This window comes from Asparagus officinalis, chromosome 8, assembly GCF_001876935.1.
Source record: "Asparagus officinalis chromosome 8, Aspof.V1, whole genome shotgun sequence".
Taxonomy (NCBI): domain Eukaryota; kingdom Viridiplantae; phylum Streptophyta; class Magnoliopsida; order Asparagales; family Asparagaceae; genus Asparagus; species Asparagus officinalis.
Window position 1 is genome coordinate 51,679,386 of NC_033801.1, and position 27,497 is coordinate 51,706,882.

The window sequence follows — 27,497 nt, forward strand, 5'->3', positions numbered from 1 at the left end:
TCAACGCCTTACAATGCGTTGCAATGAAAGGAATCAATATCCCGAAAAGTATACGAGTATAAACTGCTTCTTACTCGAAAAGTATACGAGTTTTAAACTGCTTCTTACTCGAAAAGTATTACGAGTATAAACTGCTTTTACTCGAAAAGTTGAGAGTATAACTGATTCTTTAAATACTCCGAAAAGATACGAGATAAATGTTTTACTCCAGTAAGGTATATGAGATTACTAAATGTTCCTAATTTTGTTGAGCAAGTTTCTGCCGGGATATTTCTTCTAAAAATTTTAAGGAAATCAACAACACAACGCCCGGCAGAAACGCGTGCACATAAAAAATCGACGCGACAGTCGAGGGTCGTGCTAGGTGTTCAACCACATAAGCACAGAGCTAAAATCAGAAAACCGAGGAATTGACTTAAATTCGAAATTCCGACAACGGTCAGACAAATACATGCAGCACCGAACTTTGAACATTCGACAAAGACGATAGCTGGAGATTGACAGGAATCAAACGAAAGTCATTCCAAGAAGAAAAATCCCATTACACCGACCTGACACTGAAGGTGGGGACAATCATATCAAAGTATTCACGACTCTTTTAAGAAGAGAACTTGAAATCTTTGGAGGGTATCTGTAGGATATAAAATGATATAGCGCTCCGTACGCTCAGCCTCACAACAACACGAGCGAAACCAACGACGCGACGAGAATCGACGAATGCATCAACGCGACGGAATGCCATCCGACATAGTGCAGGCGGAGTCAGCCAAAAGACTCGTCGCAAGGTCAACGATCATACAACAAAGGCAGTACTCGACGATGACGATACGAATTTCAAGATCGGTCGGACTTCAATCATCAGAAGCGGATTACTGCCTAATCGGTCCGGATTTATCTGCAAATCAGATACACCAAAATCCAGAGGACTAACGTTACATCATCACGGACAGACAAAGGGGAAAACACCAAACACACAGAGGCGTTGCTCGGTGAAGCGAGCCAACTTCAGGTGGCTATGGCCCAAGCCGGAGCCACCTCAGTCTCGGCCACCACACCATAAGGCACGAGCCACCTCAAGGTTGGCTCGGCCCAAGCGAGCCACCTTGTGGTGTCGGTGGGAGCCACCCAAGGTGGCTCTGCATTGCGAGCACTTGGGGTGGCTCGGCCGGCCGAGCCACTCAGTGCGTCGGCCCAGAGCCGAGCCACCTGAGGTTGGCCGGCCAGATCTGTGCCTACGGCACAGATCTGAATGAGTGCTATAATAGGCTAGCCATGCGTTCATTTTGAAAGTTGGAAATTTTGGCAGAGGCGAGCCCTGGCTGGAACTCAGACTCAGAAGCTTAACAAGATTCAAGCTTTGGACTTCGAGGACTTGATCCAGATCTGGTGCCTCGGCCGATCATCAACGTTCAAATTACGCAGGTGTTTCGAGGGCATCGGATTCAGATCTACGTTGCTACACTCCGCGATCTAAGCTTTGGTCTTAGATCCGTACTTGGAGATTGTTTCTTGGTGAAACCATATCCTCCTCCCGCTATTATTTCTTGGTGAAATATACCGTCATGTACTGCTATATTCGCGATCTAGCATCGCGCGGTGGTCCCGAAACAACCCCGCCGCCAGGCAAATGAACACACAACGCGAGCGACCGCTATAAACAGGAGCTGTGATTTCGTTCGACAAACAGCGAAACAAAGGTTGTAAATTTTCATTTTTTCAATTTGATTTTTTTGTAAACGGATCTTTATAAAAGGACCGGGTTTTGTATCGTAGGATAAACTATTACAAGAGTGTACAATGGAATCATTAATGAAGAAAGCAACGATTTTCCCCGCGAACAATAATCATATCTCAGAATAAACCATTAATTTTGTTTTTTTTCCCTCATAAAACTCAAATTGATAACCTTTCACATCAAGTGCAATCATAACCTAACATCACCAAAAATAAATACATTTAGCATGAAAGTTTAATCATAATAATCATCAATAACTAATCCTTAGCATATTCCTTATCATAATATCATATATTATTAGATGATATTTTCATGAGTCACATATGTCAAACATGCCTAAAACTAAGCTGAACTAATTCCTTTATCTCTAGAAAAACTAAACAAAAAGAAATTATGTAATCCATGAATCTAAAATCATATACCTCTTTAACTAAATTTGATCAAATAATATTCATATTATCCTCGATCAGACTTCAAAATAAAACATCAACTTTCATTTCTATGCATCAAAATCCAATATATTTTTCTTTCATCACTTGACCATCTAAAACATCAACTAGGACCTACAGCCTAATCCCTAATACCATTCTGTCACGACCCCAATTTTCGAACCTCAAAGGAATATTAGAGCCGGACTAAACCTGTGAAAAGTCCTCCAAAATATACATTCATTAAAAGAACACTAAAACAAATCTCTTCATTGAACTAAAACCAACAACAAATATTCTCTATAATCCCAAAAGTCAACTAAGCCAATTAACTTGATAAAAATAAATATTCCTCAACTCCAAATAAATCTCAACCTAAAGAAAGAATCTCATTATTACAAACTCTCAATTCATCATCTAAACATTAAAGACTTTATTTAACCTTCGCCTAGAAGACAATAACAATCTCGAATTATTCTTTGCTTCGTTCTAAGAATTTGACAATCCTCAATTCCACCTAATCCCGAGTCTCTGAAAAGAATAGAAATAACACAATGAGTTCACAACTCAATAAGTGGATAAATTCATACATTAAACACTGGTTTTGCAAAACTAAAAAATTACAACGAGAAATAAACAAAATATAAGAATGATATAGAATCATTAATGAACTCTAGTATTTGATACAAATATTTAAGAAAATTAGAAATCATGGAATAGAAATAAGCATGCTACGTCTCAATGCGGTCAACACTTCATACTCCGGTTGACTCGGTAAACCCCACAATTATTAAGCCCGTGGTTCCGGGACGGTGAGACCCAATTTGGGCTCTTAGCGCTAAAATAAAACCTCATAGAGGCACATTGAGTCCTGTTTTAATAGCTTGCTTATATCCGACATATACCGGTATATTGACTTGAGATGCATATGCTTTAACAATAAACAAAGTTCGTAAAGCTAATCACATTATACAAAAATGCCAAAGGCCAACCAATAGTGAAATAAATCAAACACATATGCATCTCAACCTACCACTATATGAATAGACATAACAATTGATAAAGAAAATAAGCATAGGCTTATACCAAAATATCCATGAGCCTCCTCGAAGTCCCTTGGGATTCCTACATAATATTTACAAATAACTATCAAAATTACTGTATAACCTAAGACCCGAATACCTATTAAAATAATCTCAAGATCTACTAACTAAAAGAAAAGACAATTATCATACTAGATCAGACACTAGTTCTATAAGCATCTCATGGATCTGACTGACAATCCAAAATGTGCTTGATTCTATTTGAGTTAATATTATTTTCTAGGTTTTAATACGTAAGACAAAGCAACAAGAGTATTTACCAATTGAAGTTGAAAAGATCACCTCGACCACAAAAGAAGAGTGATGGAGAACACGGAATCGACTACCAAAGAGTATTAGCAACCCACTTCTCCAAAGTTAGCCGCTCTAATAATATAATCTTTTTTTTTGTCGGTTGCTATTTCAGAAGGTAGGACGCTAGGGTTCCACCTCCTTTTATATTAGTTTTCCACTTTCAATAAACCCCATATTAAACTTCCTTTCACAACTCGCCCCTTAAAAACTTATATATAAGCACTATTAATAGAAACATAAAAGCCCTCATGTAATATCATATTTAGCCCCTTAAAAACTTATATATAAGCACTATTAATAGAAACATAAAAGCCCTCATGTAATATCATATTTATAAATTAGTATAGCCAACTCAATTGTTTGGATATTTAATAAAACAATTTATAAAACTAGACCTATTATCAATAAAAATTAGGGATATTACATGATCACATGGATCAATGGCTTTCTCCTTATTGCTTTGTAGCATGCTTTGAGTGATTGCCCGTCCCCGGAGACGCACACGTCCAGGATGTTCTTTTTTATTAACAAGATGTCATGCATCTACATTTTCTTCTTCAGTTTGTTCCTGAGTTAGCTCTTGAGTTAGTTGTTCCAATGTACCAATCATGTCAAGTGTTTTTTCTGGTTGCGCTTTTTTCTTCTTTTTACGAGTCTCTATAAACACTTCTGCATCTGTTGGAGGCCGGTTCAATTCCTTTTCCTACAACAAAACAACACATCAATCATTTAGCCATTCATTGCATGTCTAAATCATTTAGCTATTATTAATAAATAATTACACTGTAAATCATATATAAACAACATGATTACCATATCTCTGTGAATTCTTGCGAAACTTTTTGAACCCGCTGTGTGCAAGAGCGTTTGACTGTTTCGACTTTCCTTATTCTTTTCACTTGCTTTCTACATAATCAAAGAACTTCTAATAAGTATTCTTTAATCAAAATAAGCTAAAGCCAACCTCGTAGTGCTAATGATGTAATGAAAAACAGGATATATAAGAAATAAAGACTGAAAATTCTTCAGCAAACAATCTGAAACAACAGCCCAAGGTGACTATTATTGTTTCTCTCAAAATAAATAAAGGCCTGCAACCTCTTAATTTGTTCCTATACATGATGAAAACTACTACTTCATGCCGGTAGAATAATACGAAATTTGACGTGTTTATATGCGTGGTGAATAGTATACGCAAGCCTTTGGTTGGTAATAATATTATTGTATTAGCAAGCCACACCTATTATTAGAACATTACTCTCTTAGTTAACAACCTATCATTTTTGTTTACACCTTTTAAAACCAAACTAACAATCATGGAAACTTAGCTTTATGGTAGACCTTCGAACATAAGCAAATTATTAACAAAATGTGTCCTGTTTCGCTTACCCATTCCCATCAAAAAATCACCATCACCGTGCTCACCATCAAAGCTTCATTCAAAAGCAAGCTATTAAAACTATTAGTTTCCAAGAATCACCGTGCTCACCATCAAAGCTTCATTCAAAAATCACCATCACCATGATGTACCATTAGTTCTATTCAACTGCTGGGAATCTGCTTGAGTCCTACTTATAAAAACTATGATAATTTAAGTCTGATCCATGATGTACCTTATGATCTGACAGTCAGTGAGGGAACTGAATTTGATCAGAGTTTCCAAGAAGTATCGTGCAAAGATTAGTTATCATCTTAAAGAGGACCATGGCATATAGATATAATAATTTAAGTGAATAAAACAGAAGGATCAGACTTGCTCATCTGATTAAACTCAGACATCAAGAAGTCGTTATCCTATTTGTCAACTTGCTTGTAACGTGCTGTTGGCTATGAGACTGCGATTTTTGCTTTATTTTCATCCTTGGTACATTGCTTCCATCAAGCTGTTGGCTGCAGGCTTTGGATTGATTCATCCTTGCAAGATTTGTCACATGTAGAGGAGGATAAAAGATCTTTTTACGCTTCTTTGCAAGAGGTTTGCTCATGACCTACAAAATAATAATTCATTAAATTGCTTCAGATCTTATATATGAAGAATTATCTATTTGTCCACTTAGCAGATGTAAAGTTTATCATGATTTTGTTGCCAACAAATTAAAGAAACATATTAAATTATCAGGTTCTTTAGAGACATATTTTAGCATAATTAACAACTTAGAATGCCGTATACTTCATTTGAAAATTTTATATCAGAATCATGAGAATACACAGCTGAAATGAAAACTTTTGACACATGAAACTTATAGGTTAATATAGGTTAATATATTCAACTTGAACAAAGAATATATTAAGTGTCCTTATTAAACATAGATGCATTTTCTTATCAAAAAAAGTTTAATTGTAGAACTTTGAGACCAACAATGCAAAATCCTAGTATTGTCTCTGAAATATAGTACCAAACAAAGTTTCCATCAGTTCAGTGGTTGTAGGTCTGAACAGAAAAATACACGGGGTGTGAGATCAAGTTTCAGTTTAAGGTTATATATCATGACTTTGTCAGAACTGATGATCTTAGAGCTACAGTCCATAGGCTGGAGTTTAATATATCTATTCGTACTCAGTGCAAATATAGGTGGGGACGTTTAGCTTGGATTACTCTTGAGCTTACAAAGGACGAGGTAATCAAACACATTATTTGCACTCACTACAAAATAAATCCAGGTCTGCAAGTGATAAGGCACAGGTTGAACCCTGAACACTAAGAAGATTCAATTAGCAGCTACGCATATAAATTATGAAGTATGAACTCTTTTCAATACAAATAAATATGTTTCCTCACCTTTGCATCTTATTATCTTTCTTTATCCAACAAGTCCAGACGTCACATGACTATCCAATCCCTCACAAAAAAGAATAAACTGATACAACAGTTCAAACATTCTACTGATACAACAATAAACCGACAAATGGGCATCATTTGATGTACAAGACAGTAATGATACTAGACTGAGCTTCACTAGTTCCATGAGAATCAAAACCCCTATGGTGGAGGCACAACTACAAAATTGATAACCTGACAGGTCACAGGACAGGAAACAGCCCTTGAATTTGTACAGCAAGCAATAGGGACCTTAGGGACAAAAGGATATAAACACATCCACTGTCCCTCACAAGGCTGATGATGTACATAAGAGGTGGCTCTATCAAAAGAGACCAAAACAAACAGCAAACAATATCAACTTTTTTTAAGTGTCCTGCATTTTGTTTAATTGGTGCTGCCCCTTACTCTCATTTTGTTTAATTGCTGATGTCCCTCCTCAAACAAGGCAACAGGATAAAGGCGAGAAGGCGGTTTCTTTTTTCTGAAAATCATACCAGATGAACACCCTAAGTCCTCAATTAGCATACAACTGTAAATGACATGGTATAACTTTGGACTAAGATGCTCTACTAAAATGCTATTTATCCATGGGCCATTCATAATCGAATGGATATTAAAAACATCAGGTACACAATATGAGACGTCACGTTAAAATCATATCGATTAACAAAAAAGTATGTTGTTTCAAGTTTCACATGTGACAAATATTACATGGATGCTTCCCAAACAATGAATTTAGGATTGAGAATTCTAGATTTGAAATTACCTCAAATGATCTCTTCTCTTTTGAACTTGATCTAGAATCACCCACTGTTTCCATCGCTCAAAGAGAAGTGATTAACTAGTAATAAATGAAAAGAATCACATAAGTACTAGATACACGAAAAATAGATAATAAAAACTGAAGTGTCAGGTGTTCAGGATTGAGCTTATATGATACCAAGCTAGAAGAAAGTTTAATAAGACACCCTTGCTCTGATCAAAATCAAGATAAGGACAGCTAATAATTGGTCAGCTAGTCTTTCTTAAATCCATTTTCACCAAAATCCCAAGGCTTCATGTAACTTTAGCATTTTAATCAAATATGAGCATTTCATACAATTGTAGTGTTTCTATCAGTTGCAAACATTTGTTTTAACAAAACTAATAAATGCAGCTACAGTTAATAAGTACTTTTTACTGTACATGTGGAAAAAACTGAAAACCCAAATAAACACCGGCAAACAAGATGAAAATTTGAAATTTTAGAACTGAACTTACTATATCATGCAACACTTGTAATAATGCAAATGGATATTCTGCAGTGATAGTGAAGAAATATTTCATCACAAACCTGGGATCCAACTTTGATAATGCAAATGGATATTCTGCAGTGATAGTGAAGAAATATTTCATCACAAACCTGGGATCCAACTTTGCAAGCCTCAAGATAATATCTAACTGCTCAACATCACGTAAATCAACAGGAAGCAGCTTATAATGATCGCTCTAGCCTCAAGATAATATCTAACTGCTCAACATCACGTAAATCAACAGGAAGCAGCTTATAATGATCGCTCTACAATTCAACACGCTTAATGAATTGATATCCCACATATTTAATGGTATAATATAAGTTATTCTTAACGATCATGTACGGTTTCAGACAAATACAAAAAGATGAATATATCCTTTGTGCAACACAAGAAAGACAATGATTTGATTACGATGTTTTGGAAACTTACCTGAACAAGCATTGGAAAAGTTGAATTAAGTAAATTATTTTCTTTCTTATCAACCAATTAATCAGTTCATATATACTTAATTTACTTACAACCTTTACTGTAACCAATCTAGTCATCTAATTCACACCTTAATTCACATATTACCATACATTCTGCTTGCTGAACATGAGTACGTGCTGCTGATCATTTATATGGCAAAGTTCCCCAAGACTGAATTTGTTCCTTGTTCACAATGAATATTGGCTAGCTTTTCATGTTCTGCTAAACTCCGATTAAAACTTCATACGGGAATCTTCATCTTCTTCGTGTCTTAAACTAATTGGTCTAGAAACATTACATTATGACAAATGTTCTGACTTCCCACTTACTAAGAAACAATAGACCCATCATACTCGCGCAAATTCTTTCCCAAAACCCAACTATTACCAACACTTTAAATTTGCGCCTATCACAAGAAACTCCAGGTAAATGCACTAATCAGTTAAAACTAAAGATTAAGGAGACAACAAACGAATGATCATCGCCAATATTCTGAAAAATATCTCTCAAATGGGCCAAACCCATTAATCCTTAACACAAATATACACACGTTAAGCATAAACAACTTCTAGTAGAGGCAGAGAGAAATACACCAAAGGGCATGCAAATATGAACTAAAAAAATTAATGATTTAACAATAAAAAGAAAATTAATCCTAATACTAGTCAATGATATCAATATGACTAAATATTCATCGATGCTATACTAGTAAAATTTAAGATTTCAATCCATATGCTATTAATCATTCACAGAATTGAATAGCACGGAGCTGAATCTAAAGTATACACAACATGAAAATTCAAATAAAAATATGTTCAATCGTCAAAAATTTACAGATAAATAAGATGCAAAAAGGGAAACGAGAAGGTTGAATCTAAGAGTTCGGAGTGGAAGAGAAATCTGACCGAGTACCAGCTGAAACCCTAGAAAGCTCCGGCGAGGACTGGGCTCTATTTCTGGAGCAATGAGAGTAGCTCGACGATGAAACCAACGAGATGAAAACGGCGACGAAAGTTAATGGACTCTGGCGCTGACTGAAAACGGCGATTTTAGGGAGATCTTGGCCACGGCGATTTTAGGGAGTTTTGGTTGGCCATGGCGGCGGCGATTTTAGGGATTTGAGAGAGAGAGAGAGATTTCCTTTAACTGGTGCGGTTTAAGCGGTGCGGTCAAACAGTGGGCTTTACTCAAGCTCAAAGGCCACTAACAATTATTAAGCCCAGAAACAATTATTAGACCTATGGCAACATTTTATATTAAATGTTGTATTACACCCTAAAAAACGTTACGATAGATATCTAACGCAACAGTTAAAACTGTTGCGTCTTAACCGTTGCAGTAGATCAATTATGTGATAGTGTCAGAAGCAGAAACAGAAGAAGCTGATGATGAAGGGGCAGCAGTTGGCTCCAATCTCGAAGCATGACTGTTATGGCCTTCCACAAGCTTAATAGGAACAAAACATACCTGGGATTAGGATTTCCTTTGACAAATTTCTGTCCATACTTGCGCCACCTGGGATTAAGACTCCCTTTGATAGTACTTTCCCCAAGATTTAAACAGCTAAGGAAGATATTTATGCTGAAAGATTGCATAAGAAAAATATGAAGACAAATAATGAAAAAACGATATCCTCAAAACAACAATATTTATATCAAACTTTACACTTATGACAATATTAACATAAAAGCCACATACCTGTCTAAATGAGTGTCTTCCAACAACTTCATGGTGAAAAAAGGTCAACTGTGTTGTAAAGAAGCAGGTTCTGTTCTTTGTAAAATAAACCTACTTTTGTTCTTTCTAGAATATGTTTAGCTTCTCTGCCTCGTACCTGTCGAAGGATAAAAGAGATGAGGATATACATTCAGAAGGACAATACTAATTGGTAAAAATGGTAAGTTGTAAATTAGAATTGTCTCAGCCTAATATCTGACATTCTACGACACTCACTTATTGAAGGTATCACTTCAACAATGCAAGTAGAGTAACGTATCATAAGGGCTCATCATGAGATATAAAAACAACTCAAATAGAAGAAAGTACAAGCTGGTCATGTTATATGGCTCATCAGGAGTAAATAAATATGAATGACATCAAATAAAATACTATAGAGTAAGCAGGCTATTGTGCATGCATATATTAGTAACAGTTAAGCTCTACGACGTGCTCAAGGGAAATAAAAAATAGACTGTTAATGGCCTAAAGGAAACACACCATTTAAGGACACAAGCACACTCACATAATAACTTAAATCAAATTTCTAGGAGTTGAAAGCAGGCCATCATGAATCAACTGTGCAGACAAAGCTACAAACTCCTTCCATTTCTTACCTAGCTCTAAACTAAACAATGGGGAAGCCAATAACTGGACCTCTGGAAGCTTTCAAAATTACAATTACTACAACAGAAAAATTAGCTTTCAGAAATGAGAACTCCAAGTAGTCATTGTTTCCTACATCAGCCAATGAATCCCCAAACACGTAGACTGCGAGAACCTTTGCCTTAACTTGAGTAATAAACAAGATGCAATAACAAACTACGAAAACGGATAATTCGGTATGAGGATGCAACGATTTGGACGCCATTTGAAGTTCTACCAGGAGAGTTCATTGTCTTATGATACACAAAGTTAAAAAGAAAGTGGTTGTTAAAAGTAAGAAAGTGATGAATATGGAATCACACATATGTACACCAGTTCATTCATTTTTGGTGTTTCCTAATAATTAGTACATATAACAGTGTGAACCAAACAAGAGGCGGGACCAAAGATAACAAGGAGATGGCTCGTTCAACTGAAGTTAAAATATCTGAGTCATCTAGAGAAATTTACAAGAAACATATGTTGGATTTATCGTGAGAGATGGCAAATCACTTAAACTAGCTCCTAAATTTCATTTCAAAAGAGATAAATACACATCCCAAAGACACCCTTAAATTTGGATAATTATTAATACTTTCTGAGATAACTTCATTTCTGAGAATATTTTTGATGTAAAATTCAGTAAGACATAAAATAAAATGGGTTAGGGTTAGAACACAGCGAAACAAACATCAGAGCACAAAGCACTCCCATAACTCCTAAGCCCTAACCTTGATCCACCATCATTACAAACTAATCAAAACAGCCAAAACTCTAGATTTCATGCTACAGAAATTTCACTCTAGGGCAAACAATAGAACAAGAGCAAGTGAAGAGAAGATCCTCACAGTTGGCAGATCTTCGAGTAATCACGGGTGTAAATGTTGTATCCAACCGACAACCTCGTATCGGCCGCCACCACGCAGTAATCCAATCCAGAAATCGCAACACAGATGATGATGATATGGAGATTTACCCTCCGTTGTTCTCGTGCATCCAGTTGCGACCCGCCATTGATGATATCGGAGACGAGACCAACGAGAGTAGCTCGACGACGAGAATGACAACAAGCTCGAAGATGATATCAGAGAGGAGATTGGAGATGAAATCCAAGATGAAAACAGCGACGAATTCAGTGATGAGATCGCCGATTATATGAAGATCTTGGCCACGACGATTTTAGGGAGAGGAATTTTTTGGCCATGTCGGCGATTTTAGGGATTTGAGAGTGAGAGAGATTTCCTTTAAGCGGTGCGGTCAAACCATGGGCTTTAATTAAGCTCTCCAAAGGTCACTTAACAATTATTAAGCTCAGGAATAATCATTAGACCTATGACAACATTTTATATTAAATGTTGTATTAGACTCTGAAAACTGTTACGATAGATATCTAACACAACAGTTAAAACCGTTGCGTCTTAACCGTTGCAATAGATCAATTATGTGGTAGTGAATCTCTGAACCCAGACGCCAAAATCTTAACTTTAGCAAGCAGAAATGAACATAATCACTTCAGATGATAGTTCTGCTTTATGACTCGAACGAAATCAGGGCAAAAACTCAAAAATTCAAGGCTCCCCCTCCTCCACCACAACTGCTGCCAATCCCACCTCCTCCTTCTCCTCCCTTTTATCAACCCCAAAATTGATCAATCCCCACCGATCCAAGAACCTAAACACCTTCTCTACCGACCCCACATCTCCAATCAGAGACTTCCTTACCTCAGTAAATGTCAGCCTTCGAGACGGCTCCTTGCGAAATCTATTGATGATGAAGTCTTGGTACTCCTTGTAAACCCTAGGGTTCCTCGTATATGAGCTCTCGTCGAAGAATTCAGGAAGGTATCTGCACTCTGTCTCATGGATCGAGTCCCAGCTGAACCAACCTAATCGAAATTGGGAGAAAATTATGAATTCAGAAACCCTAACCCTAGGGGGGATGTTCGCGGGAAAAATTGTTGCTTTCATTGAAGTCATTGCACTCTTTGGTAACAGTTTATCGGTTACAGAAAGATTCGGTCTTTTTATAAGATCCGGTTATAACGAGATCAAAAGAAAAAGAAAAAGTTACAATCTTCCTTGTTTGTCGAACGAATCACGAGCTCCTGTTTTGCGGTCACTCGCTTTTGTGGGTTCTTTGCCTGCGCCGGGGTTAATCCGTGGACTACCGTGCTATCTAGATCCGGTCGGATCTACACGATATAACGGGTGCTATTTCACAAAGGAAATAACAGCTGGGTGTACTATTTCACCAAGGAAATAATAGCCTTCTCGGGATCAAAAACCAAGTTTTGATCCGGAGTATTACCGTGTGGATCTCAGATCTGATCTTCCTCTCTCGAACTCCTGTCTTTTCTGACGTAGATGCTCGCCAAGAACCAGATCTGAAAATGTCCAAGTCTTCAAAGCTTCAAAACTCCAAGATTCAGTTCTCAATCCGGCAGAGTTTCGGCTCCAAAAGTTCCAACCCCTCAACAATGAGCCCCCCTAGCCTATTTATAGGCACTCAGATCTGTGCCTTGGCACAGGTGGCCAGCCACCTTGGTGGCTCGGTTTTGGCCGAGTCCTCCAAATGTTGGTTTTCGCGGCCACCTAGCCACCTCTAGGTGGCTCAGCCACCGAGCCACCTCTAGGTGGCTCGGTTTTGGCCGAGCCACCTAGAGGTGGCTCGGATTTGGCCGAGCTCTCCTGGGTGTGCCGTTGTGTCCGTTTTCTGGTTTCGCGGTTTATCCGAGTTTTATTATTGATCTGGACTCTGACTTGTCAGTCCGGATCCTGATTTGGCAGTAAATCCGCTTCGGTGTTTGAGTTCGAATCCGTCCCACAGTTGGATGACTCGTTGACTCACCGAACCGTTAACTTGATTCCGCACGCGAGTGGATGTATTCCGTTGTTCGCGTGTTGTTCGTTAGCCTCGTAGCCTCGTTAATCTGCTTCGTCGCATCTCACTTAGCTTCGATGTGGCGGTCTAACGATTACGCTTGGATACATCGCCCGATGGTTCGTTGATTTGTTGAATCATCCTGCCGAGCTGTGTTAAGGGACCTATAAGTAGTTTTATACGCCTACAGATACCCCCTCGAAAGTATTTCAGCCTCGTTCTTTTATAGAAGAGTCTGGAATGCTTTGGATATGATTGCCCCAACATTCAATCGGTATGACGGGACTTTTGAATGGCTTCTATTCTTGATTCTTTCAAGCCTTCAGGCTATTCAGTGCTTTGTCGAATGTCTGCAAGGGTTCCGGTGCTGCATTTATTGTCTGACCGTTGTCAGAATTTTGAACTGGAAGTTAATTCCTGATTTTCTGATCTTTAGCTCGTGTTTGTTGGTTCAACATAGAACTGACCATCGATTGTTGGCGTTGAGCTCTCATTTGCGACGCGTTGTCCGGCGTAGTGTTGTTGAGCTCATTTGCGACGCGTTGTCCGGCGTAGTGTTGTTGAGTTATCCTTAAGAGTATTTTTAGAAAAAAAAATATTCTCCAGGAACTTCTCAACCAAAAATAGGGAATAGTTTATACTCGTATACCTTATGGGAGTATTGATTCTTTCATTGCAACGCATTGATAGGCGTTGACCTAGGGTTACGTGTTGACCCTAGGGTTTTGAACGTCGTGCGTTGACTTTTTGATCACAACGCGTTGACTGGCGTTGACCTTAGGGTTTTGAACGTCGTACGTTGACTTTTTAATCGCAACGCGTTGACTGGCATTGACCTAGGGTTACGCGTTGATCGGCGTTGACCCTAGGGTTTCGAATGTCGTTGGATGCTCAAGTCACGAGACCAACTAATGAAGCTGATGCGTCAGTGACTCTCGTATTTATAGGATTTTTGGCAAACCCTCAGCCATCAACGGGTTTGATAAGCCTTTACCGACTACCGTTTGAGTCGGGCTAGCATGCGAATTATCTAAATCCGTTCCACATGTGACGTTGTGCTAAGAGAGTTAACGCTCTTAGTGCTACGATATTGAATACGTAGACTTCGTCTTTCTCACGGGAATAGACTACCCGGCGACGCGTGTTAGGCATTGACTTTAGGATTTTTGGCTAACCCCCAGCCTTCAACGGATTTGATTAGCCTTTACCGACTACCGTTTGAGTCGGGCTAGTATGCGGATTGTCTAAATCCGTTCCGCATGTGACGTTGTGCTAAGAGAGTGAATTCTCTTAGACTTGGCGCTACGATTTTGAATACGTAGACTTCGCCATTGTCACGGGAATAGGCTACCCGGCAACGTGTGTTAGATGCTGGCTTATCCCTACTTAGGTTTCGGGATAAAATATCCCAGAATCGAACTCTGGTGTCTTCTTCTACGGAAAAAGACTAAACCGGCGACGCGTGTTAGGCGTCGGCATATCCTTTCTTAGGATTCAGGATGAAATTCCCCACGCGTGTAAGGCATGGATTTTGGTGTTATTAATAACAACCTGCCACAATGTTGAATATGTGGGCGGATATTTTTTTTAAAGGTTAAGAACTAACCGGCAGCGCAGGTTAAGGGCAGGTTTATCCCTGCTTAGGTTTCAGGATAGAATACCCCAGAATCGAACTCTGGTGTCTTTTTCTACGGAGAAAGACTAAACCGACAGTGCGTGTTAGGCGCAGACTTATCCCTGCTTAGGATTCGGGATAAACTTCCTAGGATGAATCATAGATTAACAAATTCTTGGAAAAGGTTGGTGCGGGAAAGGAAGAATTTTATATTCTATTTTCCTGTCTTCTTTTAGGGTGAAGGCAAACCCGAATACAAGGAAGGAAGAATTTTATATTCTATTCCTTGATTCTGGAAAGGAAGAATTTTATATTCTATTTCCAGCGCAAAAGAAACTAGAAGTGGGATCTCCACTCCGAGAATCTGGAAAATTTAGATAAACTTACCTTTTATAGGCTTGGTTATCGGAAGAGTGAATTGTGGTTTTGGTCCTAACTGTAGGAAGGTTTGACCAAGCAGGAGTGTGAGATGACCCTAACTGTAGGAAGGTTTGATCACTTGATTTGAAAGTGGACCTCTCGTTCATTGGAAGAATCGAGAGGGGATTTTGATTGTGGCCCTAACTGTAGGAAGGTTTGACCAAGAAAGCAAAGGGGGTGGAATACAAGTAGCAGTAGAAATACAGGTTTGTACTGGCCACTCGATGAAGGGTTTTGACGTTAAGTAATCAGGACTTAACACGTCAAGCTTTGGAAATTGCCATGAATTGGCGGACAAAAAATTTAGTGGACCCACCGTCAATTAACTTGATCAGTGGGGGATTTTTGTGAGGAAAGATTAATCTGTCAAAAGGATCGAATCTCGTCTCAACAAGATAACTCATGAGAATTAGTGAATTTGATAACAATAATGGAAAACATTCCGACATTTAGAGTTTAAATGTGGATGTTTTACTTATCACTTTTATAGTGATTGGGTTATCCCTAAGAATATCACCCGTGGTATTCTTTCGGGAACTTCCCGATACATGAATAATCCACCCCCAGCTTCCCTTGTGGAACTGGGTCCGACATTGTACTCAGTTACATGACCGGGTTATCCTTAAGAATATTACATATAAAAATTCTCCAGGAACTTCCCGTGAAAGAAATGAAACAGTTTAGACTCATATACATGTTGGAGTATCAGGGAGCAGTTTAACCTCTTATACCGGTCGGAGGATTGAGAAGCAGTTTATACTCTTATACTCCGTTCTCATTTGACTTATCTCAGCGTTATGACGCCGGCTTCAACCAAGGTTTGGATGCTATTCTTGAGAGCGAAGCAATCCTTGGTGGGATGAAGGACCCTCTTGTGGTATGCACAGTACTTCGGATCCGCAGTATTGTCAGCTTCCTCCAGATTTGCGATAGGTGGTAGCTTGATCTTGTTATTCTCAAGGAGGGATTCGAAGATGGCTGGAACGTCTTCGTCCTTGAAGGAATACTCTTTTTGGAGTCTCGGGTCCGAAGTCTTTTGCTGCCTTCGGGATTACTGTTGTGACGTTTGATTAGCACCACCAGTAGCTGCAGGTGCTTTGCCCTTACCACGAGTGTAAGGACCATGAATTTTTGATACTAGTTAAACTTATTTTTTGATAGTTTAAAATATTTAATTATTATTTTTAAAAGAGTATTTGTACTTTTCTCGATTTTCTATAATTTTCTATGATTTAAAAATCTGATTATATATTTATTTAAATGATTTTGATATTTATAAATTTATTTTGTGTGGTAAACATTTTTGGAATTAATCCGTTGTGTTACCGATACTATTACGTAATATTTTAAATAATATATTATATTATTATCATTATTATAAATTATTTCATATAATACATTGTATTATTAATTACGTGTTTTTGGTATAATTTATTGTATTATTTCTACTGTTACATATTACCTATCGTATTAGTATAACTAGTACGTTTTACTGTGTACGTAATTGTCCCATAATTATTTGATTTTAAATTTAAGTAAAAATATTTTTATTATTAATTATTCTCGTTTAATTATATAATATGAGTATATTTCGACTATTTCATATCAATTGTTGTAATAGAACAACATGTACGTTTTTAATTATGGATAATTATTCTGTAATTAGTTAAATTTTTAAGTACCTATAATTAATTATTTTTAATTAAGTTTAGTTAAATACCTTAACCCTAACCCGTAATTTAAAATCCTATATATCATACCCTCTTTCTCTCTCTCTCGTATTCATATTTTCTCCGCCGCCTTTCTATTTCTCTCTCCTGTTCACGAAAAAACACCCCGCACGTTAAACCCAGCTCGAAACCGTGCCGCTCGACCCATCTCCGTCGGCCTGACCTCCGATCCTAGCCCCGCCTCTTCCTGCCACGCTTCCCTCCGACGACCACGCCGTCGATCTGCCCTCGCCAGCTGCCGCCCGTCCCGCGCCTCTTCCCCGTCGACCCCATCGACAGCCAATGCTCGTCGTCCTATCTCCTTTCGCCCGACGCCCATCAACCCCGACTGCACCCGCCTATCCGGCTATTCTCCCGCCAAACTCAGCAGCCAACCCGCCTGCCGCTAGCCTCCGACCTCCTGCAAAGCCCTGGCCGCCGTCGCCCTCCAGCAACCGTAGCTAGGACTTACGCCTTCGCCTTGTGCCTATCGACGCCGAACGAACTCGCCCCTCATCCGAGCTCTGCCTCCCGGCTGCCACAGTCCAAGCCGACGCCGTCGCCTACATCCGCAGCGCCGCTAGTCTCACACGTTAGCCGTCGATACGTTCGACGCAGACCCGAGGCCAAAGGTTCCGCTCTCCCAAGTTTCGTAGTTTGATTAATTTACATTTTTATGAATTATTTAGCCCATTAGGTTTAATTGTGGACGTATTTATCGGCGTGCCGGTTGTTAGTTTAAAAAAATATGATTACATAATGCGATATGTGATAAATACATTTTAGGAATAATTATATGAATTAAAGAATTTAGTCGGCACAGAATCATTTTAGATAATTATAATTAATTTAAAGATATTTATTTTGGAAATGAATTAGTTTAGATTAATTGTTTAAGGTGTAAATAATTTAAATGCAATTTATTTAGAAAAAGTATATATTCTTCTGAATTATGCTTAGCATGTTTGATTTATGATTTATATTTCTTATTTTGATTATCTGATATGCTATGATATTATTGCACATGATTTGCTTGCATTGATTGTTTCATGTTTGTGCATTAAGAATCATTAGGCAGTTTATGACTATTAGCTGACCCGTATGACACTAGTTTAGGATCTAGAACACCTGTGTGTAGGTTGGACCTGGAATTACGAGAATTGGTGAGAAGTCTTGGTCCATGTGAGCGGTTGCTTGATTTTCTTGATGTATATTTCCGGGCTCGCCGCTCGGCTGTGAAGTTTGTGTATGTCACCGGGCGTGGCGTCCGAGGCCAGTTGTGAATATGTTCGATTGTATGATATATTTTTCCTAGGCTCCTGCAGCTGTCTTGCTTTCGGCCTGGGTGGGTCTGAGCCGGGTGCGGGGTGTTATCGAGATTATTGATCGTTGTTTTCCAGGCTCGCGCCAGCTGTCTTGTTTCGGCCTGGGGTGGGTCTCGAGGTGAGGCTGATTATCGAGGTTGATTATTTGTTTTCCAGGCTCGCCCGCCAGCGTCTTGTTCGCCCTGGGGTGGGTCTGAGGTAGCAGGGAATTGAGATTGTGCATGTATTTTAGAATGAGTGATGAGATAGTTTAGTTACCTGACCTCGTTTCTTGGCTAGGTATGAATTCTTGTGAGAGGTAGTCCAGTTGTTGTTCTTTTCGTACATAGATCGGGATTAATATTTAATTATTTACAATTCGAGACATATGGTATATACATGAGGGTTTCCTTGTTTGGATTATTTCGCTCGACGTACTACGTCTCGAGTTGTAGATTTTTAAGTATTAATTCCATCTAGTGTATGAACATGTTACTTGGATGATTATTTTGATCGCTAGCTGCATGATTTCGTTACCCGGTTGATTTACGGATTCTTATGACTATCATGTTTGATTTATGGATTTTAGTTGTACGTTCTTTTGTTGTTTCTGTTATCGTATCGTTTTTCGCATTGGATTTCCGTTCGTTCTATTTTTTTTGTGGGGTCGGGTCTTGCCGTGCGCCCTGCACCTGACGTACACCTGTTTTCTCTGGTGTACGTCAGACTTAGATGAAGAACAGGTTCAGCTGGGAAATCATTAGGAGCCAGAGGATACTCAGCAGGAGTGCCCTGCAGACGGAGCAGAAGAAGCTGAAGCTTAGTTATTGGTCCTCCGTTTTCTTTTGTACTACCTTCCATTTCTATTTGATCAGTGTATTTTGTATCTTTTCAGTATTCATTTGTTCATATTTGTATAAGGGCATGTTTGACCCTAATATTATGTCTTGGATGATATTCATTTGTGATATGTATCTTTTCTATCTGTGTTGTGGACCTGTGACTTCGTATTGTACTTATTTCTAGACGCTTAGCGTATTGGATTGAGAAGAAAAGAAAAGAGAAAAATAATGATATTGTATATTTCTTCTCAATCTAATACGTCGCGGGCTTGTTCACGTTCCGATTCCCGGGTATTTTGGAAAACGGGGCGTGACAACGAGAGGCGAAGTTTGAGTTCAGAGGATTAGCCGTCGGTAGGTTCCTCTCGGCCTTCTTCCTTCGGAGGAAGCGTTCGGCTTGTTCACCGCGCACCTTCAAGTCTTTCCAAGTGTTAGACGGTGCCGTTCCCATTGCCTCCAACACGTCCAATGCGAGGTTGTTGTGGCAAGTCTGGAGAATAAACTCCTCAGTGATCGGGTCCCGACAGTTCATCGCCTTGTTCCGGAACCTTTTTACGAAGGTGTCAACCAATTCCCCGTCCTTTTGTTTCTCATCGAGCAACGTTCCGATGGATATCTCGGTGTCGTCGTCGAAGAAATTAGCGAGGAACTTAGTTTCCATGTCATCCCAGCTACTCACACTTCCTGGCCTAAGGCGGCGATACCAATCGAAGGCGGCTCCACGAAGAGTGCCAACGAAGGACCGTACCATCAGAGGTTCGTTACCAGAGATGACCCCTAGGTACGATTTGAAGTAAATCAAATGCTGAGTGGGTGAACCTTTCCCATCAAACGGCGTGAAGTTAATCAGACTGAACTTCGCCGGGTAGGGGATTGATTCCCATTCTCTTGGGTATGGACAAGGAATGCTCGTCTTCTTCATCTCTTGAGCGGAAATCAACGTATTGATTTTGCTCTCGAGGTTTTTAATCTTCAAGCTGTCACCTGAGTCTTCGTTGACATTCTCGTTACCACCCCCTGCATTGACGGGAGGATTATTGGCGTTATGGGTTTCATTCGCACCTGTGTCCTCATCTTCCAGATTAACTTGGTTATGACGACTTGGCTCGCCTTGCTGATTTGTCAGTGCTCGGATTTGCTGGTCATGCATTTCTCTCATACTCTGCATGGCCGTCTGCATTTCGAGCTTGAAGCTCTCTTGCTGTTTAGCCATAGCTTCTTCGAGCATCTTGGCCACTTGTTCCGCGCTTATCATAAATAATTCGGGGTTGCCGCTCGCTGGATACTGTATTATCCGACGCGACTGCCGAGCAGGCATCCGATTCCTCATCTTCTGAAGGTAATCTTGTCTGAATCCTACCATAAGTTCCTCGTATGATAGCTCCAGACTACAGACGGGTTACACGTCGTGGTATTTCCGGAATTGACTCGGGATTATCCCGCATCGATGTCCCTTTGCTGGTCATATTGGTGGTGACCCTCGGGAATTTTCCGTCTTCAACTACCGTTCTTCTTTGTCGGAAACGCCTAGTCCTTGGTTTTGGCGTTTCGGTACTGAGCCTTTCGAAGATCGAAACTCTTTCGGGGACCGTCTTGATGCAGTTGCACTCAGATAATACTACCCGAATGAGTTTGGAACAGGGGCACTGAGTTTCTAGCCCTCGAGGACTCCTCTTCCTGGTTTTCCTCGTACCACCAACACGATAGTACAACCTGTCGGTTTGAAAGTCGGAATAACCTATCATGTGTTGGTACGATTTCTCAGGTATAACGTTATCATCATCAGACGACAATGTTTCCTTCTGAGGGCGAACTACCTTCTTTGGGCTTTCAAGAGTCGCGCGCCTCGAGACATGCCTTTTTGGGCGTGAATTCTCAGCGGGCTCCTGGACTTCAATGCGCAAATTAGCGCGCGCAGCTGCCTTGAACTCGTTGTCATGTTGGAGGTGACGGCGACCCTCAGCATGTTGAGTCGTTCGGGGCTTCTTCATCAGGCCCAAATGTTCTTGAACTGGAGCTTTGCTTCTTTCATCGGGAATTGGACCGAGGCGCTCAAAAACTGATCTTCTTCTTCGGGATGATTCCGCGGGATCTCCCGGAGTAGCTATAAGAATTACCGGCGACTTCGTTTGGTTCGCCGGAGGCTGGATTTGCGTTGAAGGCTGCAACGATTGTGCCTTAGCCTGAATCGCTGCTTCAGACTTCGGCCTCCATACTTGGCGGGTTGGTGTCGGCTTCTTGGCTACTTCCTTCTGCAGTCTTCTACGGGCTTCTTGGACTCGAGCTCGTGCCTGCGCTAACATTGTGCGGTGCTTGCGAATGCTCTCTTCGAGTGTCGAACGATTCCGTTTGACACGAATCCATTCGTTCGTTGGCGGCTTGGAGGAGCTGCCATTCATTGGTTGTTGAGGCTGTTTGCCTCTCCTGTTCTTCAGATCCGCGTTATAGCGGACTCCGTCGGTGGACTCCATCGCTTGCGTGAGTTTCTGTTGCCGAAATGTTGGCGTCGCCTCTGATGGCTCTCTTGGAAAGAGTGACGAAGGAATTGGCGGGAACATGCTTAACCTGGTTGGAGGTTGGTGGAGCCTCACCTGATGCAACCATGACATCAATCGGGGTGAGATCTGCGTTGGTATTCTCACTTCTTCATACCAACGGATTTTTTCTCACTGGAGGAGAACTTCTTGGACTTGAGGGGGGTCGATCCGGACGAGGATGACAGATACTCCTCGAACTTTTGTTGGTCGAATTCATATTGGACCTCTCCTCGATCGGGATCGAGATCCGCAGCTGCGACGCAATCGATCTCGCAGCGAGATCGTTGGCTCGCCAGTGGTCGCAAGATTGTTCGCGCAGGAAAAATTATTTCTTTCATTTTGAAGTCATTGATTACTTTGTTAACAGTTTATCGGTTATAAAGATCCGGTCTTTTTATAAGATCCGGTTCAACGAGATCAAAAGAAAAAGAAAAAGTTACAATCTTCCTTGTTTGTCGAACGAATCACGAGCTCCTGTTTTGCGGTCACTCGCTTTTGTGGGTTCTTTGCCTGCGCTGGGGCTAATCCGTGGACTACCATGCGATCTAGATCCGGTCGGATCTACACGGTGTGACGGGTGCTATCTCACGAAGGAAATAACAGCCAGGGGTACTATTTCACCAAGGAAATAATAGCCTTTAGTAATTGAAATCGACCAAGCGAAATCGAGACTCTTCTCGGGATCAAAGGCCAAGCTTTGATCCGGAGGGAAACCGTGTAGATCTCAGATCTGATTTCTCTCGAACTCCTGCCTTATTTGGCGTGGATGATACCAGATCTGGAAGTCGAGTCTTCAAAGCTCTAAAAGTTCAAGTCCAATTCTCAATCTGGCAGAGTTTCGGCTGCATAAGTTCCAACCTCCAAAACAATAAGCATCCAGATCTATTTATAGGCTCTGAACTGTGCCCGGGCACCTAGGTGGCTCGGCCACCTAGGAGGCTCGGCCACCGAGCCACCTAGAGGTGGATCGGTTTTGGTCGAGCTCTCCTAGGTGTGCCGTTGTGTCCGTTTTCCGGTTTCGCGGTTTATCCGAGTTTTATTGTTGATCTGGACTCTGACTTGGCAGTCCGGATCCTGATTTGGCAGTAAATCCGCTTCGGTATTGATCTGAACTCTGATTTGTCAATCCGGATCCTAATTTGGCAGTAAATCCGCTTCGTCGTTGATCTGAACTCTGATTTGGCAGTCCGGATCCCGATTTGGCAGTCGTTGACTCACCGAACCGTTAACTTGATTCCGCACGCGAGTGGATGTATTCCGTTGTTCGCGTGCGGTTTGTTAGCCTCGTAGCCTCGTTAATCTGCTTCGTCACATCTCACTTAGCTTCGATGTTGCGGTCTAACGATTACGCTTGGATACATCGCCTGATGGTTCGTTGATTTGTTGAATCACCGTGCCGAGCTGTGTTAAGGGACCTATAAGCAGTTTTATACGCCTACAGGAGAGAGAGAGAGAGAGAGAGTTAGAGAGAGAGAGAGCATGAGTTATTTGATAGGGAGAGGTTGAAGAGGATGAGGAGGAGGAGGGAGAGGGGGAGGAGGAGGAGGAGGGGGTTTTAAGAGCAACATGCGTTATTTGATGTGGGGGTTTTGTGCAATAAAATCCCTCCAGCGGGACCTCACGTGAGAAAACTGGCCGAAAAAATCAATCCGGCCAAACATAAGGGGTATATGGCGCCAGAGACTACAAAATATACCATTTGTCAAAAAAAAATTAAAAACATACCAGTATGTCACCGAGTATCTACAAAATATACAAATTTGGCCATTTTGCCTATAAAAAACCCAAAATGAGAACTAAAGAAAAAAAGAAATGTAATCAAATCTATCGCCGTATCTCTCTCATTCTCTTTGTTATGCCTAGGAAAAATCACCACCTCCTTCGTTTAATCGGCGGCTTTCGTCGACTTCAACACCGGCTTTGATAAATAAATTATTTTTCTCTCTGATGGATGAAATATTTTCACTCATTTTCCCTCTCCTATTCCAGATGTTTGACAGCCCCTTCGGAGCTCCAGCGAGGTTGCCGATCAAGGATATTAATGTTCTTTGAGGAATGAAACATTTTCCTCCTTGTTGGACGAACTTCCCCCCTTCTGCCTCTCCTATTCCAGAAGTTTGACGGCCCCTCCGGAGTTTTGGTGATGGTGCATGCCAAACAAGGATATTGAGAGTGCTTGCTTAGTGGCTAATTAAGTGTGGTTGTCTTTTATATGTATGCGTTGTTGCCGTCGGTTGGTTTCTAATGTTAGTTAAGCTTATCGTAGTGGTGAATTGATTGACTTATGATTTCAATCTTTTTTTTTTTTTTTTAAGATTCTTAAAACCTTGTGGTGCAACTTCACAAGCTTAAACTAATGATATCCCATGTACCACATAAGTTGTTATAGGGGGCTTCCGAGAATATGGAATAATGATAGAAAATAATTTCAGTGTAATCATCTAACACTTTGCGAGGCGCTGATATTGTCATGTATGAAAAAATTAGAAATGACAAAATAGTTTCGCTGCAATCAAAGGATTTGCTGATCTATTTCAATTTTATCAATTCAAGTATCCATCACTATACGTCAACATTCCTTTCCCGCCCCCGCTAGTGCCTCCTCACTCAGCCTCACTACTGCCCACGAATGACAGCTCTTGTTGTGTCGAAAAAGGTAACGTTCGAACAACAAAGCTGATGAATATAAGCGAATGTTCAAACTAATAAGTTGAAGTTTAGATAATTCGGAAAGGGTCAGTAGTGTACAAATTCTGGAACATTAATCATGCCTATGTAGCCTAGGAATCTTAATTAAACAAAATCAAGATATTAGCTCAATCAACAATATTAATAACTTTCTAATAACACGTATGCGTGCATATCTATGAATCATATATTTGTGGATTTTTCTGGTTCCACACAAAGATGGCAGCAAGCTAGATAAAAAATTTTAATACATAAAGCAACAGTATATATAGATTTACCACACAAGAACAATCAACAAACTAAACAAAACATCTTAATATATACTTGAAAGCACAGTTTATATAGACTTAGTTGATCCACATAACGATGTCAATAAGCTAAAGAACTTTAAAACTTGAAAGACCAGTATATATTGACTTAATCATTCTAGATAAAGATGTCAACAAGCTGAAATAAATTTTTCAGAAAGAAGCAGCATAGATTCTAAACATAATCTGGTACAATTTAAGTCATTTGAGTTCAATTGGAGTAGGTTCTTGCTTGTTAGTTCTTCATTTCCAAATCTGATACAGTTTTTTGCTAGCATACTCTGAGCTTTGACTACACACATCAGTCCTCAACTTCATGCATATTCCCGAGACAAACAAAGAGTTTTAGAATTAGAGAAAAAGATACCAATTAGCTGAAAAGGAGTAACAAATATAACATAGCAACAAGTGAGTTTGTTAAAATAGGCATCGGTCACTTCCATTTCTTCTCTGCTGCCGAAAAGAAGAAGAAATAAAGATATTTTTTGTTAAAGTAGTGATCAGTATGCTTTGATAACAACAGTATATACAGATTTAAAAACTCCACCCTAGAGACTGTTAGATATAGGTGCTCTGCAGGCAATTATTGTATATTGTAACAGGACCTATATGTATATAACATCCTTGTTCAAAATGATAGTTTGCTATTTTGGTCAGATTTATCTGATGTTCTAAAAATACAGATAATGTCCTTAGAATAAATACTAGACTATCAGACATTTCGGATAGTGATCGTAATGAAGAGATCTGATTAGTCGGTAACGTATATTCTAAAATATTCCTAGTTGATGAAGTGTTGAGATAGGACATCAACACTTTGGTTAAGACTAGTGTATGTTCTATTTCTCCTTTTGAAGGAGATGACCAATCGCTTAGATCATTGATGTGAGACATGAAGATATAGTATACATGTGACTCATTAGTGAATGAGTTGACTGAACGACTCGCCGAGAACATCTAGTTGGTAATATACTTAACTGTCAAATAGATGTTCTCAAGTGATATAGTACATAGTAGTCTCTTGACCTGAGGCATGAGTGCAATATCTTATATGTCAGTAAAGATGTATTTAGACTTTTATCTAACCATAGTTCTTATTGAATTGTGCATAACGGTTCTTGTTGGGTACATCCCGAGACATAAGTAGATATTGAGATGCCAAGAAGGGATTCGTCTCTCCCAGTATAGGGGGTTAATGTCATAAGATTATTTGATATAACTATAACCTAGAAATCCTTGGCCGAGGTAAATAAGATAAACTGAGTGTCAGTTTGATCTTATAGGTTATGAGTTTAATATCAACAAACACTAATTGAGCAATTAGGGTTTGACAGTTTTCCATACCCTAGGCTTAATAGTTTGACATGGTTTGACGAAGAGATCGGACTGTACGACATTATCACTAAGTGGTCCTGATAAAATTGGATAAGCATCTTTAAGACCTTTATCACAACTCATACTCGGATAGTCTTCATGTGCAGCTAGAACCTCTGTTGTACTTGTGGATATGATCCACTATCGAGTTTTTGAGTTGGGCCATAGAGTCACACCAAGCGCGTACTTGAATCCTATGAAACACAATTTATAGAGTGATGCGTATGATTGATACGCATATATGATTTTTTTACTGAATACACATAAACGATTATGTATATCGGTAAAATCGGAATGCTATGTGCTTAGGAAATGAATTCCTGTATTTTTCCCATAAAGTTAACTTTTAGTTAACTAGTTGACTTTTTGGTCAACAGTTGACTTTTGGTCAACTCTTGATTTATTTGGTCATAGAGTGACTAATTAGTTAAAAATTGGAATAATACTATATACCGTATTTATGAAATACTGTATTAGTAATAATAATTTGGTATTCTCATTTATGAAATACACATACCATATATAATAAGTCATGAGATGAGTCACTTAGTGGTATGGTTTGAGCACATGGTTTATTAGCACATGGTTTATTAGCACATGGTTTATTAGCGCATGACTCACTTGATTAATCATTAATTTTTGATGATTCATTGCATGACTCATAGGATGAGTCATTCATGTCATGAACACATTTCACTCTATATATATGAGCTCTTTTTTCTTATGGAAAGGTTAATGAAAAATTAGCTAAGTGGTTTTTTCCATAAGAGAATAAAAGAGAGCTCTCCTCTAACTAAACTCTAGCAATCTTTAAGCAAGAGGATGTAGTAGGATTTTAAAGTACCCCGGGGTGGATATCTTGCCTTGTGTCTCAAGAAGACTCCGATTTTATCAAGCTCACTTGAAGACTTGGAGGTCCACTACGAAGACATTTACTACTACAAGGAGAAAGAGCTAGGGGTTATTCGATCTTCCATCGAATCACGCTTCGAAAGTATGACTTTCTAACTCTTGTGTGCTCTCTTTTATATAGGGATCATGTTAGATTTAATTAGGATGATCCTATTTTGTATTTCATGCTCTCTACATGCTTAGTATAATTATACATATAGTCTTCCGTTGCGTAATTTGCATGTAATTAGCAAAAATTTCCTTCAGAGACATGCTTTTTTGAACCTAAGAAAGGGGAGGAAAACTTGTAAGTAGAATCGTTTAGACATTAATATACTTGATCATCATCACATTTTATTATATTTTTACACCATCATTATCTATTTTATTTAGATAAATATATCACTAATAACGCGTTTTTCTC

The 27,497-nt window shown here is 39.5% G+C and overlaps 1 long non-coding RNA gene across 10 annotated transcripts; it reads right to left on the reverse strand.

Annotated features, from left to right (window-relative positions):
* LOC109820237 lies at positions 1,809 to 11,457 on the reverse strand. 10 transcript variants are annotated; one of them, XR_002241781.1, is made up of 10 exons: positions 11,354 to 11,457; positions 9,843 to 9,978; positions 9,050 to 9,725; positions 7,784 to 7,869; positions 7,148 to 7,714; positions 5,174 to 5,548; positions 4,950 to 5,057; positions 4,374 to 4,466; positions 3,985 to 4,263; positions 3,258 to 3,288 (listed from the first exon to the last, which is right to left on the reverse strand). It is a non-coding gene; the product is annotated as an uncharacterized LOC109820237 (long non-coding RNA). The 10 variants fall into 10 exon arrangements; XR_002241780.1 differs by having other exon boundaries at positions 4,374 to 5,057; XR_002241778.1 differs by having other exon boundaries at positions 4,950 to 5,548.